General features: G+C 43.6%; 2 protein-coding genes across 31 annotated transcripts in view; one reads left to right on the top strand and one right to left on the bottom strand.

Moving 5' to 3' along the window:
- The window catches only part of LMNTD2 (lamin tail domain containing 2), an 85,791-nt gene extending 78,635 nt beyond the window's left edge, over positions 1-7,156 (bottom strand). The window contains exon 1 of the mRNA XM_083604190.1: positions 6,951-7,156. The gene's annotated coding sequence lies outside the window, so the exon portion shown is untranslated. The remainder of the gene's footprint in view (positions 1-6,950) is intronic.
- Positions 1-14,262, top strand: part of RASSF7 (Ras association domain family member 7) — a 120,693-nt gene that overhangs the window by 63,872 nt on the left and 42,559 nt on the right. For 3 of the 30 annotated variants that reach the window (XR_014545810.1, XR_014545811.1, XM_083604926.1), the window contains exon 1: positions 7,416-7,882. The exons of 16 other annotated variants lie outside the window; for them this stretch is intronic. The gene's annotated coding sequence lies outside the window, so the exon portion shown is untranslated. Of the gene's footprint in view, positions 1-7,259; positions 7,883-14,262 lie in introns of those variants that run through there. 11 more of the 30 variants (XR_014545808.1, XM_083604921.1, XR_014545813.1 and 8 more) reach the window with 9 other exon arrangements.

Genomic DNA, 14,262 nt, shown 5'->3' on the forward strand with positions numbered 1-14,262 from the left:
AGCCAGGCCCAAACATCTGCACTAAATCACATGGCTTCCCTCAAAGAATCTGGGGAATTGTAGATTAGCCAAAACTACAATTGTACAAAACTACAATTCCCAGCATAGTTCCCATAATTCATTGGGGAAAGCCATGCATTTTAAATGTGCTGTATGGTGTGGATGTGACCTATCCTATTACAGTACTTTGACTTGAGGAAGTGATTCTCACACTAGATGGTGGGCTTCACTTGGGACTGTTTCCTAGAATGTCATGAATTTTCCTGGAACTTCCCTTTGTGTACTGTATATTGATTGGTGCAGGAAATGAGTGTACTGCCAGCCTACTTTCACCCAATGTACCAATAAGGCTCCATCAAATATATGATCTGTCTAGAGGATAAATGGAGCAATTCTCAACCTTTCATAGCCGTTTACCTATTTAATGGCTGTTCCTCCCAGATACTCTAAGCCTTGAAACATGTAGCTCTGAACCCGTGTGTGTAGTAGTAGTAGTATGTGTATCTGAACCGCCCTGAGATCTTATGATAAAGGGCGGTATATAAACAAAACAAAACAAACAAACAAACAAATAGTAGGAACACACAACAAAGAATGGCTAGAAAAAACATCTGTCCTTTTTTTTTGCCTTATAGCACTGATGCGTTGAAACTGGCAGACCACACTCAGTTTTCCAAAGGATCAAGCAGAGGACAGTTGTCCACTTGCTATGACAGGGAAGCTATTTTAGTCCTTTGCCATAGTGGGAAGGATCCTGTTTTTTCTTGAAGCTTGCTCTTACTGCCTCCCTACCTGCTTCTTTCTTTAGCTTGTATGATTTAGATTTCGGAATACATGTACCTGAATTTAAGGACCAGCCCAAAATCTTTTGAGACAGGGGCTCAGCTTCTTTAAAACCCTAATCTTTAAAGGCTTTAGCAAATGACTGGAGTTTAGAAAACATCAAGTAGACACATTTCATTCCTGGCAGTTCTCTAAACAGAGATTATTTTTTCAAGCCCCCATGTTGATTGCTGCCAAGAAAGGCGACAGTTTTATGGCACCGCCTTATCGTCAGCGAAACACAGGCTTTTAATTATTTTTATGAAGCAGGTTTATCTTGCTGCATTCAACAAAAACTCCCTGTTGGCTTTTCCTTTTGATTATAATCCAAATCAATGTGCAGCAAGGATTTCCCCTTGGAAAAAAACCACTACAACCTAGAATCATATAAACCAGAATGATTTAATCATTCTGACATTTTGACATTCTCTTGTTCAAGTGGCTATTCCAAACAATTTTGGTAAAACAGGCTTGCTCTTTCCCTCCATGGAAATGAACAATGTGGTCTAAAGAACCCAAAGAGACCCTGAGCTGGTCACTGCATCATACATATGCACCTATTTTTTGTAGTGTAAGCATTGTAGTTGTAAAGGTAAAGGGACCCCTGACCATTAGGTCCAGTTGCGGACGACTCTGGGGTTGCGGCGCTCATCTCGCTTTACTGGCCAAGGAAGCCAGCGTACAGCTTCTGGGTCATGTGGCCAGCATGACTAAGCCACTTCTGGTGAACCAGAGCAGCGCATGGAAATGCTGTTTACCTTCCCACCAGAGCAGTACCTATTTATCTACTTGCATTCTGACGTGCTTTTGAACTGCTAGGTTGGCAGCTGATAGGTTGCTAGGGACCAAGCAATGGGAGCTCACCCCGTCGCAGGGATTCGAACTGCCGACCTTCTGATCGGCAAGCCCTAGGCTCTGTGGTTTAACCCACAGTGCCACCCGCTTCCCTACTGTAGTTGTAGAAGCTGGCAAACAAGTAGCAGTAGCGCAAATGAAGAACAGTATTTCTGAACTGCATTAGAGCAAGATGGCAAGTCTAGGAATTCTCCATGCAAATACCTGTTCTGTTTGCAAAGCCCAAATTTAGGGATAATGAAGAAGAGGAAGTGGGTTGCATCAAATAGACATTTACAAGTTACACTTTGATACAGGAGATCCATGATCAAGATATCCCACAGCTTTTTCTTTTTTACAGATCAAAGCAGGTTTATAGGATGGGGGAGCTGCTGATTGAGCTAAAGATTTTCTCCACATCAGGGAAATAACATTTGTACAAGATGCTTAAAACCAATAGCAAAACCACAATCTGCTAAGCTATTTTTAATCAACCCTCCCAAAAGCTGCTCTGTCTCCCATGGGAGAAAACATGTAAACACCATTCAAGTACCTGTATGTTTTTCTCCTCATATAGGACAAATAGCAGCTTTGGGAGGGGAATTTGGTTTAGGAAAACAGCATGGGGTTAAACATTATCACCTAATCCAATTCTCCTCATTCCCTTTAGTTTAAAAAATAAAAAAGCAGGGAATTCTGATATTCTTCACCACACCTGGTTTGGTTCAAAGACTTCTGCTATGAAAACGGACTTTTCTCTAGTGGTAGGGAATCCTATAATTGCTTATGACACCTAATTGCTTATGACATCCAAATAATACTCGCATAAGTAACTGATTAACTCTTTGGATAGGCCACTCAGATGGAGCCACTGAGTCACTTCCTTGTTTTGCTACTAGCTTAGATAGAAACTGGATCAAACTCAGGAAGTGTACTTTTGACTCAGGTAAAAATAAAGGTGTCAGCTGCTGACTGCCAGCAGCTCAGGTGGTATATCAGGTTGTTTTCTTGCAGATGCTGGTAGGATTACAGCAAAGCACTCTCCATGTGTCAGCTCACATCAACTCCAATTACAGTGTCATTCTGTTGCCAATGGAATACTTAGCCTTAGTTGTGTGTGCAACTTAACATTTATCATTGTTTTAGAGGTGCTTTGTTTAAAGGGAACTGAGGGCTGTGATCTCTTTTTGTGGACACAGGAGACTCTATGCCTTAAACTGTGGCATGAGAGGCAAAAGTCAACAAGGGATAGTTTCCCCTTCTTTGCACCTATTTCCATGCTGGGAAAATCTGCCTTTACCTGCTTATTTATTCCTGCATGCAGCTAAAGGTACAGAGTATAATAGCATAAGAAGAGCCTACTGGATCAGGCCAATGGCCAATCGAGTCCAGCATCCTGTTCTCAATGTGGTCCACCAAACACCTATGGGAAACTCCCAAGAAGGACCCAAGCACTTTCTCCTGAGGTCTGCAACTGGTGTTCAGAAGCATTACTGCCTCTGATTGTGGAAACAGAGCATAGGCATCTTGGCTAGTAGCTCTTAATAGGCTTATCCTCCATGAATTTGCCTAAACCTCTTTTAAAGCCATCTTAATTGGTGGCCATCAGTGCCTCCTGGGGTAGTGAGTTCCATAGTTTAACTATGTGCTGCATGAAAAAGTACTTTCTCTTATCTGTCCTGAATTTTTCTGAATCTTCCAACGTTCAGCCTCATTGGATGTGCATGAGTTCCAGTGTGATGAGAGAGGGAGAAAAACTTTTCTCTATTTAATTTTCCCATGCCATGCATCATTTTATGAACTTCTATCATGTTACGTCTTATTTGACTTTTCTCAGAAATAAAAAGTCCCCAGAGCAGGAAACGAGATGCCAAACCATGTCAGTATTCAAATATGGGCCAAAATGTTCTTAATGTTCTTAACTGGAACGACTGTGTATCATCTGAACAATTTCAGACCTATATACTTTGCCCTGGGGACTTCTCAGAGCAATCACTCTGTAACTTACAGAGAAATTTGAATTTTCTGCTGCTTCTGAGGCTCTGCAGAGGGACAGAGCTAGTGTCCCATGCACAGCCTCGCCACTCAGTGGTGAAAAGGGTGGGAGGGAAGACAGATTGGACCCAATCCCTAGGTCAGCTCCAGGCCAGGATTGGTTCCTACATTAGCCAGCACCAGTTGTGGCAGCAACTTAGTTCTAGCAGATCTCAGGGCAACCCAGGCTCACCCTCGGACCATGCTATTTTGGGGCTGCTTCTTTGCAGGAATACTGCTAGTGCAATTTCCACCTGCCTTCCTGTTTGAAGACTGAAAGGAATGGGAGATCTGCACCAGTGGAAATGCAGATGAGCTGGCAGAATTGAGCAGAAGGATGCCTCTGCTCAATCCAAGCACCCCACAGCCAATGTAAGGGGGTTTGGATTGCAGCTTTAATCTCTCATGGTACTGAAGGATCTGTACTACTGGTTTGTTTTTTCCTTGTGAGGCTTTTAAAAAGCTGTTAGTGATATTAAACAAAACTGAAAGCCAGCAATATTTGTGCCATAAATAGAACAAGCAGGGGCTCGCTCCAAAGTGGAAAAAATGATATTTTACTTTAAAATGCTAGGGGAGTGAAAGACCAATGGGAACACGACATAGGGTATGAAATAAACCCAACCCAATGGTCGAAGCTGTGCACTAACTCACCCGTTAAACCCTTCTCAGGCAAGAGGAGGGAACTCACTTTGAAACTTATCTACAGATAGTACCTAACACCACTGGCAGAGGAACGGGGGGCTGGGGGGAGCGCACTGGGGGGCTACCATCACCGCGCCCCCCCACCGCACCGGGCGCCGCGCCCCCGCAGGTGGCACACCACGCCCCCAGGATGCACGCCACACCCCCAGGAGCACCATGCCATGCCCTCACCTGGTCTCTGCCCCCCGTGCTGTAGCATGCCGCTTCGCCACTGCCTAACACCACATAAGCTGGCAGTGATGCACCCAGGAACTTCACCTAGGTTCTGGAGAGGCTGCACCACCATGAGAACACACCTCCACATGTGGTAGGAATGCCCTAAAATTCAATCCTTTTGGGTATCGGTCTTACAAGAAATCTGCAAAATAACAAAACAGGTAATAGAAGCAACTCTAGAATAGGCCATACTAAATATTTCCCAAGGCACATGCACACTTACATGACAGAGAACTCATAAGTACATGCTCTCAGCAGCTAGGAGTGTCATAACCAGACACTGGAGGGAACTATCAGGAGTGTCCATGGACCACTGGTACCAAACTGTATGGAAAACCACCCTACTAGAAAAGCTAACTAACAAACAAACTATCACAAGGACAAACAAAGGAAGGTGCCTTCACCCCGGCGTGGCTCCCTTTTATTACATACACAGGCCAACAAGACAGTGACTGATCCTCCCCGACATCATATGAATCAATATGGCTAAATTAACCCAGCAACGCCTCCACCTCACACACATCAACAAAACACACTGCAACCAATCAACTGCAACCAACCACGCCCTGGCTCCTGTGATCTCTTACTCTGCCAGCAAAAATAAGACACCTATCCACGTGATGCTGACAAAAAAATGTGCCACTCATATACTATGTAAAGAATGAAAGCTTAATGTCTCCCTCACCTACCTCGCTCTTTCCCCTCCACCTCTCTTTCCCCTTTCACAAAAAGTGTTTCAAATTGACTGTAATTTACTTGTATGAAGAATTCTTCAATTTGAAAACAGACACTGAATGTACTTTTGTTACTTTGGAAAATATAATAATAATCTAGTGGAATGGATCTATATTCCCTGTCCAGTGCTTGTGGCTGCTAATGTGAAGATGGCACTTTTTTAACATAATGGGAAGAAAACTAAGGCTACAGTACTATGCTCAACTTGTGCATATCTTTCAATAAACGCTTTCATGGATGATTTTTTAATTGTATTTTAACTGCAATTTGTCACATGTGTATAAAAAAATCCTGTACTGTGAGACTACACTCCTAAGTACACTTAGTATGCAAAATATCATATTGACTTCAGATTTACTTCCAGGTAAGCAAGTACTAGATTGGATTACACTAGATTTCACAATCCGGTGCTCTACAGATGTTTTGGTAACAATTTACAGAAGCCTCCATAGTGATTTGGGGTGGAAATTTTTAGAGTGCTGAATTTTCCTGTGGAATTTTCCCCATTTCATACATTCATTAGTAACAATGGACAGACACAAATTGCAAATACATTAGGCAAGTTTGGCAGTTTCCACGTTTTTAACCTTGTCTACTAAATACAAGTAACGTAAACATGCTAGATTAGATCGGTTCCTGTGGTTTCTGATATCAGATTTTTTCTGATGCAAACTAAGAATTTTTCAGTGCAAAAGTTCCCTTTTTTGTGCCTAATTTGCACCAATTATTTTTTTTTCTGGAAAGCCCACATAACTGGGCCCCAGCTGACAGGGCCAATAGTCAGGGTGAAGAGAATTGGGAGTCCAAAAACATCTGAAGGGAAGGCTGCATTAAACAACTGCAACATATATGCAACTCAGCTTCCAGCCCTGCCTCGTGTTATTATCATCACATAAGATGGTGACTTCATACACAAGTGTTAGCAGCTAATTATGTAGCTAGTAATACAGAGTACTATGGCTATGCAGACCTATGCCATTCAACAAGTCATTGTCTCTTTTTACTAAACAAATGTAAATTTGCCCTTGTTTTGTTAAACTAGGTTAAATGTACTACTCTAGAGTTCCTGGAATGCATTGCAATTTCTAGCAATAAGAGGAGGAAGAATGAGAAATGGATTTGATCCAGCTCTGATTAATGCAAGGGCAAATATTTGCCATGACTTATTGCAGGAGTATGGGGTGGAACTGGATTAGGTAATTCAGTTTGAGATAGAGACAAAGCTAAGACTATAACATTAATATCCCAACCGTAAACATATATTATGGTAAGTATAAAGTCCCACTAATTTCAGTGGAACATCCAACCAAGATTTTTTTGGAATGAATCTCAGTGGGGCTTGCACATGCAAAGTTTAAATGTCACCGAATAAATACTTTTGCAACGGTGTCTTTACCTGCCCCATGCCTGACCATGTATGACACCAGATGTGGGATGGGTGGTTGTGGCTTGGGGAGCACAGCCCCTCCAGACCGAAATAGGACTCCTGCCAATTAGGCCCATGGAAAGCTCCCAACTTCTGTTATATTCTTTCTGCTGAGTCACTTATGAAAATAACTTCAGAACCTTCGAACAAGGAAGTGCAGATTCCTGATTCAACCTACCAAGTGGATCTGCCGGTGCTGTAGAGCCAGGATTCCTGGTGCGAGCGGTAGCCTCATTTGTCACCAGGTAGTTAAGAGTCCCAAACTCCCAACGAAGTGGCCTTGGAAGAGGTAAGCGTTGGCTTTGGTCAGGTGTTTGTTTACCTAAAAGCTATGGGGAAAGACCCAGGAAAACTTGGCAATGCTCTGGATGCAACGTGATTGGCCTCAGGGGAAAGCTCTCCTAGAACTAGGGAACGATTCCAAAACCCGCCTTCTGTCACGGATATCGATTTCAAAAAGAAACGCAAGCTCGTCTCCCTCCAAACTTTGGGAATCTGCTGGCTGGCAGCGGAAGGGGAGCAAACGGCGCTTCCTGCTCCCCCCCCGCTGCTCTGTTGTACTTCTGCCCATACCTGGCATAGCGGGGGGCGGGGCGGAGCCCGGGGCTGGGGAGGCGGGGCTGGCCAATGGGAGGAGCGCGAGCCGGGCGCTCCGGGCCGGTGTGCTGAGGCGAGGCTGCAGGTTGCGGAGACCAAGCGAAGCGTCGCATTTCTTCTGCCAGGAGCTCAGCTGGGAGAAGTGCGCGCGCGCGCGCGCCGTGCCAGCCGAGGCTCCTAGTGCGTCCGCCGTGAGGGAAGGCAGGCGCGAGCGAGCGAGCGAGCCAGCAACTTGCTGCAACCCTCGCGGGGGGCCGCGGCCGTGGGGGGCGCTTTACGAAACCCGGAGCCAGAAGAGCGAAGCGGAATGCTGCGCGACGACACCGAGGGGCCAGCTCGCCCACTGGAGGGGAGCGGGTGACCTTGCGCCGCGGGAGGCAGGAGCAGTTCTGCCGGCGCCGAGAGAAGGCGGAAAGAAGCCGCACAGCCGCCGGCGGCGGAGGGGCTGGACTCGGGAAAGAGGATTTGCTCGGCTGTTTCTGTCCCGGCTTAAGCGAGCGGAGACTCGGCCAGGTAAGGGAGTGTGCGCGCCATGGACTCTCTGGTCGCTCTTTCTCCCTGCCTCCCACACGGACACCGTTTCCGTGTTGTCCCGTGCGATTTACCCGCCTTCTGCCTTTACTTTTGGAGCCCCAGAACCCTCCTTCTCTCCAGTCCCGTCTCTTCACACAATTATACCCCCCTCCGCCCGCTTCCCTCGCGGGAGCCGCAACAGATGCCTCTTTTCTCTCGCTGGGTCGCCGGGAACGTCTCTCGCTCTCCCTTGGTTTCCTTGGACCTTGGTATTGTGGGCCCCCTCCTGCCATGGGCAGCGCCTTCCACAAGTTGGGAATCACCCGCTGGGCGAATCCCCCGGCACTTTTATTTCCCCCTGCTGGTCCCCTACTGGGGGAGGGTGGGGCCACCTCGCGATCTGCCTCCCGTTTCCATTCCTTGGGGAAAATCCACTCGCTCGCAGCCTTCGGCGGAGCGGCTTAGCCTGTTCAACCTGCTCGCGTCTCTTTGCTTCGGCCCCCGAGAGTCGCACATATTTGAGGACCGAGTCTCTGGCTCCGCCGTTTGCCTATTGGCTCCTGGGCTTTTCAGAAGATGCTCAGCCTGCCGTAAAATCAGATTATATGGCCTTGCGGGCTTAATTCTTCTGGCGGCGCGGCGGGATGGGCTTCCCTCTCCCTACGTAAAGTTAGTTGATTTTTTTCCTACCCCCCCCCAAACCGTGAGAAGATCTCATTGCGATGTTGAAATTGAAGCACGCATTGGCCATTGAAGCTTGAACCGCAAGCACCCACCAAATGCACCGCAATGTATTGTGATTTACAGTCAGCTGAGGCTCAGCTATGCATACGTGTTCCTTGTTGCGCTTGATTTATAAGCATGTGGCCTCTTCCTTGAACTCTGCTATTTGACCCACCCTACCCCTAAGGCTCAGAGCATGTATCAACAGCTATAAAAAAAGAAACCAGTCTGTGAATGCATGTGAGCTGTACCAGAAACCTCTTATCAGTAAACGTGCATAACAGTAGGCTAGAAGACTGCAATCCTCTGTACTTATTTGGAAGTACAGTGTTTAAGACTTTGGTGCAATATTTTCTCCTCCTCCTTTCTTCTGAAAATGTAATTGTTTTCCCCCAACACAGTTCTCTATCTGCTCAAGAACATCTTGTATTAGAAACATTTTACTGTACCAAGCAACTATCAAAGTGATTGGTAGGAGGCGAGGATGAGTAGGCACAGGTGGCACCAACAGTGCAGCAGACTTCGTTTTAATTGCACTTGTTGTGTTTACACTCAGCCTGGCAACAGGTTTTCTGCTTTTCTGCGCGGCTCCATCTAAAGTTAAGGAGATGAAACAAACAGCCTTTTCATTATGTAACTTTATACACTTCCCTGCATTAATAAATCCCTTTGCAACCAATGCTGAACTGCCAGTTGCTTTGCATTTGCTTTGACTTTCAGACATAATGAACTGTGAGTAGAAGGAATGCATCTTGTAGAGCTTGGCTAACGATGTAATTTGCGACTTTTCAACAGAGATCAATTTGCATGTGCTTCCCTTTTCCTGATGCAGACATGCAGCAGCTTCACTAGTCAGTCCATACAGTAGAATAAGCACCTTTAGAAGTGATACCTATAAGCAGATTCTCTGGATAAGGTAAACATGTGTGAATCTGCCATAAACGGCTATGCCTGTTATGTAAATCTGGCTGCTCCCCTTGGGCTTGTCCTACGCTCAACCCCTTTCCCCAAGTGACTTCCTGTATTAGGTGGCATTGTTAGATCATGTGACTGGATTGGAACCCTCTGGGGGTTTGTGCAGAGTTTTGTTACTGACTTGGGTTGTGACCTTAGACAAATTACTCTTATGTTGACAAAAGCAAGGTAGCGTACATCAAAAGGATTCATTTGATTTACTCATGCACCTTATTGGGTTCTAATTATAATCACCCAGAAGAAAGAGGCTTGGCGGTTGTTATGGAAGGTTTGGTCAGTGAAAGCCTCAGTACAACATGCAGTAGACATTTTAATTTAAAAAAAAGCATGAAGGAAGGAATTAAAATGATGCAAATACTATCCTGACCTTATGGAGATGAGTGAGTTCCAGGTGGGTAATGCACTGGAATGTATTCCAGAGCTCACCATATGTTGAGTTTTATGTGCACTGTTCAAACTCAAATGAGTGCAGGATTCCTTGAGATAAGGAAATCATAGGTATAGAGTGGTGGCGCTGGCTGCATCAGGGGCAAAACTAGGCTTTATTTCACACAGGTCAAAGACCCAGTTTGGCACCCCCGTGCACACACATGCTGGAAGCCTCAATGGTGCCTCCCTGGAGGCTTCACCTGGGGCAAAAAAAACCCAGCTACCCCTCCCAGCTATGGCTCTGGGCTGCATCACTGTCTAATGTACTACAAAGGCTATAGCAACACGTTCTCTCCAACTCCAGCTATCCAACAACACTGTTCAAGGATAGACAGTTGAAGTAAAAAGCCTAGAAGGCAATATGAGGTATATGCAATATGAAAGGATAAACCATGGCTACGACTTTCATATTTTCTAATGTATAAGCGGAATCTAATGAAAAGGAATACTATCTTTAAATAATTTGTTGTATACATTGTATGTAGATTACTCAAAGCTGTAAGAAATTGCTGAAAAGGCATTAAAATATATTCTGATTTGATAGTACAAACACTTAAACAGGGAATACCTTACATTGTTAGTCCTCCTTGTTTAAAGGAATTGTACAGTGGCACCTTGGTTTGCAACCGTTTTGGATTACGGATTACAACCATGTCAAACCCAGAAGTGTGTGTCCTTTTTTTGGATTACAATCCTTTTTCTTTCTTTTGGATTACAACCCAATTTTTTGGAGGCCCCATTGGCAAAAGCACGCCTTGGGTTACAGCCTGTTTTGGTCTACAACCGGACCTCTGGAATGGATTATGGTTGTAAACCAAGGTACCACTGTAATTCTATTTTTTATTACAACAGTTTGATAGGTATAATAGATATGGAGTTTATCTTTAACAGGTTTATACCAAAATGCTACACTGTAACTATGTGGCCTTTTTCATATGCTTCAGTCATGCTCAAGGAACAGGAAATTTTATGTCTAGACCAAGCCACAGCATGTATCAAAATCCTTTTATAAAATGTTTTGAAAAATACATTGAATTTTGCATAACTCACTGTCACCATCTAGTGTCACATTTGTATATTGCACTTTACAACAGATTTAAAATGTTTTATTTGCAGCTGTGTAGCTGAGTCCTTAGTGTTACTACCCCTCTACATGAGATGGGATTAGTGCGTGAGAAGAATTCTGATGGGGATTCACAAAAGGGAGCAACATGCGTTGGTGAATCCTTTTCAGTGACCACTGTGGGATGGATGTATTTACCTTGGCATGTTTAATGGAAGTCCTTATGGAATAAGACAGTAGTATCTGATAGACTGCCAGTATGGTCCAAGTCTATTTACTAATGGCAAAAAGCTACTCCAAGTTCACATAGATTTGCTTAATGCTGATGATAGGTATCTCTGAAGTGGTGTGGGATTTAAGTGCCATCACAGCACATTCCTAACCATGTCTACTCAGAAGCAAGCCCTATTGAATGCAGGGGATTTAATCTCTGGTAAATAGGGTTAAGATTACTGAGCCTTTACTCAGAAGTAACTGAGGAAAGTAATTGTAGGATTCAGTCTTAATTACCGTTGAAACTACCACTTGACATGTGTCGCTAGAAAAATTAAGTTCCTTTAGAATGCTGTTAAAACTATTTGGCAATGTTACATAGGTTTCATTATGTACCGGTATATGTGCCTTCTTGACATTTGTAGGGTTTAAGTGCAGTTGAGCATTTAAGATGAGTGGTGCTCTGTGGGACTAGGCATGCTTAACATGCAAAGTATGTCTCATAATGAAAGTCCATAACAAAGCTATTACAGGACAGAGGTGAGAAAGCTTCTTTATTTCCCATCTGCACATGCACATACTGTTCATATTGAACCATTTGCTCAGAATTGTATTGACTTAACAATATCATTTTAAATTGGCTACTGTCTGATTGTAGAATATAGCAAAGTAAAAGATGAAGCTCCAGGATGTTGCCCTAGAATCTGTAGCTGTTAGAATTCTCATTTATTTTGCTTAAAATATGAAGATATCCTTTGATGATTAATGAATATGGTGTAAATAGGCAAGCTCTCTTTGATTGCATATGCTTTGAGTACACTTTGTCATCATCAAGATTTGTGTGCCCACTACATCTGTAGTCCAAAAACTGTAGTTCTGACTAGCAGTTACTATTTACAATGTTTGGGATATGTAGAGGTGTGGGAGAGAAGCATGTGTGTGCACTTGGTTTGTGCACTGAGGAATATAAGTTATGTAAAAGCTTGTGTGTGAAAAGATTAAAGATACTTGAACTAACTAGCAAGTTGTAGGTGGAGTCTTGGTTGGGAAACATAGCTGTCAATGTTTTGCTGCAGAATGTACATGCTAAGGTCATCATTTGACAGACAGTGTTGTTCATTTCATTCCATGAATGCAGTTTACAATTGGGCTAAATCATTAAAAAGAAGCACTAACCTCTATTACACTAAATTTTAAATTGAGTAGGATGCTATTAAAATATGTCAACTGGTGGGTTGTGATCTGTCACTGAGTCACTCATGAGTGGCCCTGTGTGGTCTGCATGTGGTTCTCACAAAAACAGGAGAAAAAACATGACTTCTTTATAGAACAGTGAAAGAGGGAATCCTTTCCAAAACACGTTAGACACCATTAAAGTTGCTTTTCTCAGGAAGTGTCAATCTGCCACCACTTTTGTTAGCTGCTGATTTGTTATGAATGACACACGGGCCCAAAGGTAAAGGAGCTTATACATGCTAGGGGAAGAGTAAAAAAAGAAAAGAAAAGCTAAAGTGAGTATTGATGCAGAAGTCATTGACTAGGCTGCTTCAAATGAAAGTCAAAATGGGAGACAGAAACTTAAAAAAAATGAAATAAATGTGGGTGTCATGTTGAAGATAGTCCTTGCATCTCAAAAGATTGCTGTTAAATATATCGGATTAGAACAATTGATTTCTTTGCTTATCTGGATGCTATACGTGTTTGGCTCTTGTGAGTTTTCTCTTATGCTTCAGTGAGAAATAGGAGAAGGGAGATAAGGATTTCACTTCAATGAAATATGTGGGAGTAGCTTGGATATGCTGCCAAGTCACAATACATTAATTATGATCTTCAGGTTGTAGCTGACTGTTTAATTCCTGATATACCAAAAAGTAGAGGTTTGTTTCCTTTTCCCATGGAACAAAACCAGCATGCCTCGCTCCTGATATGGAAGTGATCTAATTGAGCACAAATTGCCACTAGTGATTAAGGGTGGTAATTCAACTTCGTTTTACTCAGAGTGGACCCATTGAAATTAATAAACATGACAGAGCTAACTATCATAATTTCAGTGGGTCTGCTCTGAGTAAGATTTAGTTGACTACCACCCTCAAAATATTGGGTCTGGGGACTGGAGCCTATGTTGCTAGAGAGCAATGGACCTCTTTCATTGCTAGTGTTCAGTCCTCAAAGTTATGAAGTACTAGAAAATAAGAATGGTTGTGGATTTATGCAGAAGAGCTTTTCTTTCAGTATGAAGTAATGGCAACCAGGTGACACTCTGTACAGCAGGGATGGGGACCAAGTGGCCCCCTACATGCTGTTGGACTCTGGCTGTTGACTATGCCAGCCAGCACTGTGATGGCTGGAGCTGATGGAACTTGTAGTCCAAAATGTCTGAAGGGAACCTGGTGTGCGAAGTAGTACCTTCGTCTCTCCGTGAATAGTTTGTTGCAGTGTTGTGATTTGGTTAAAAGATCAGTACTGGAGAGCCGTTATTGTGTGAGGGTATATCTATGCTAAACTCCTGTCTGAGGAATATATTTTCGTTTCAAGAGGCTATTGAGAACCGAAATCCCTGGCTTCCCACCCTTCCCCTATAGTGGATAAATATTTCTCCCCTCTAAGGGAAAAGAAATTGCTTCCTTCAGTTCCATGTTGCCATTTTCTCTGAGCTTATAACATAATGTTTGAAAATATCAAGGTAGCACTCCACCATCTGGATATAATACTGATAGCAGCTGTGTTTGTAGCTAGATGAGGCAGATGTGCAAAGTGTAGAAGGGGAAGCTGAGGCAGAGAAAGGAGCATTGTCTTAACTGAGAATACTTGTAAATGATTGCATTCCACTATGTTGATTATGACCCTTTTCTGGGATTTTTCTTGTCTGTTTGACTCTTGGACATGGGCTGTCAGTTTGTCAATTAATATTAAGTCGCAGGGTTGTGTGATTCATATCTCAAACAAGTATGTATTTAGAGTCTTCCAATACCTTGCA

Source organism: Podarcis filfolensis (assembly GCF_964270895.1).
Source record: "Podarcis filfolensis genome assembly, chromosome: 1".
In the NCBI taxonomy this organism is placed as follows: domain Eukaryota; kingdom Metazoa; phylum Chordata; class Lepidosauria; order Squamata; family Lacertidae; genus Podarcis; species Podarcis filfolensis.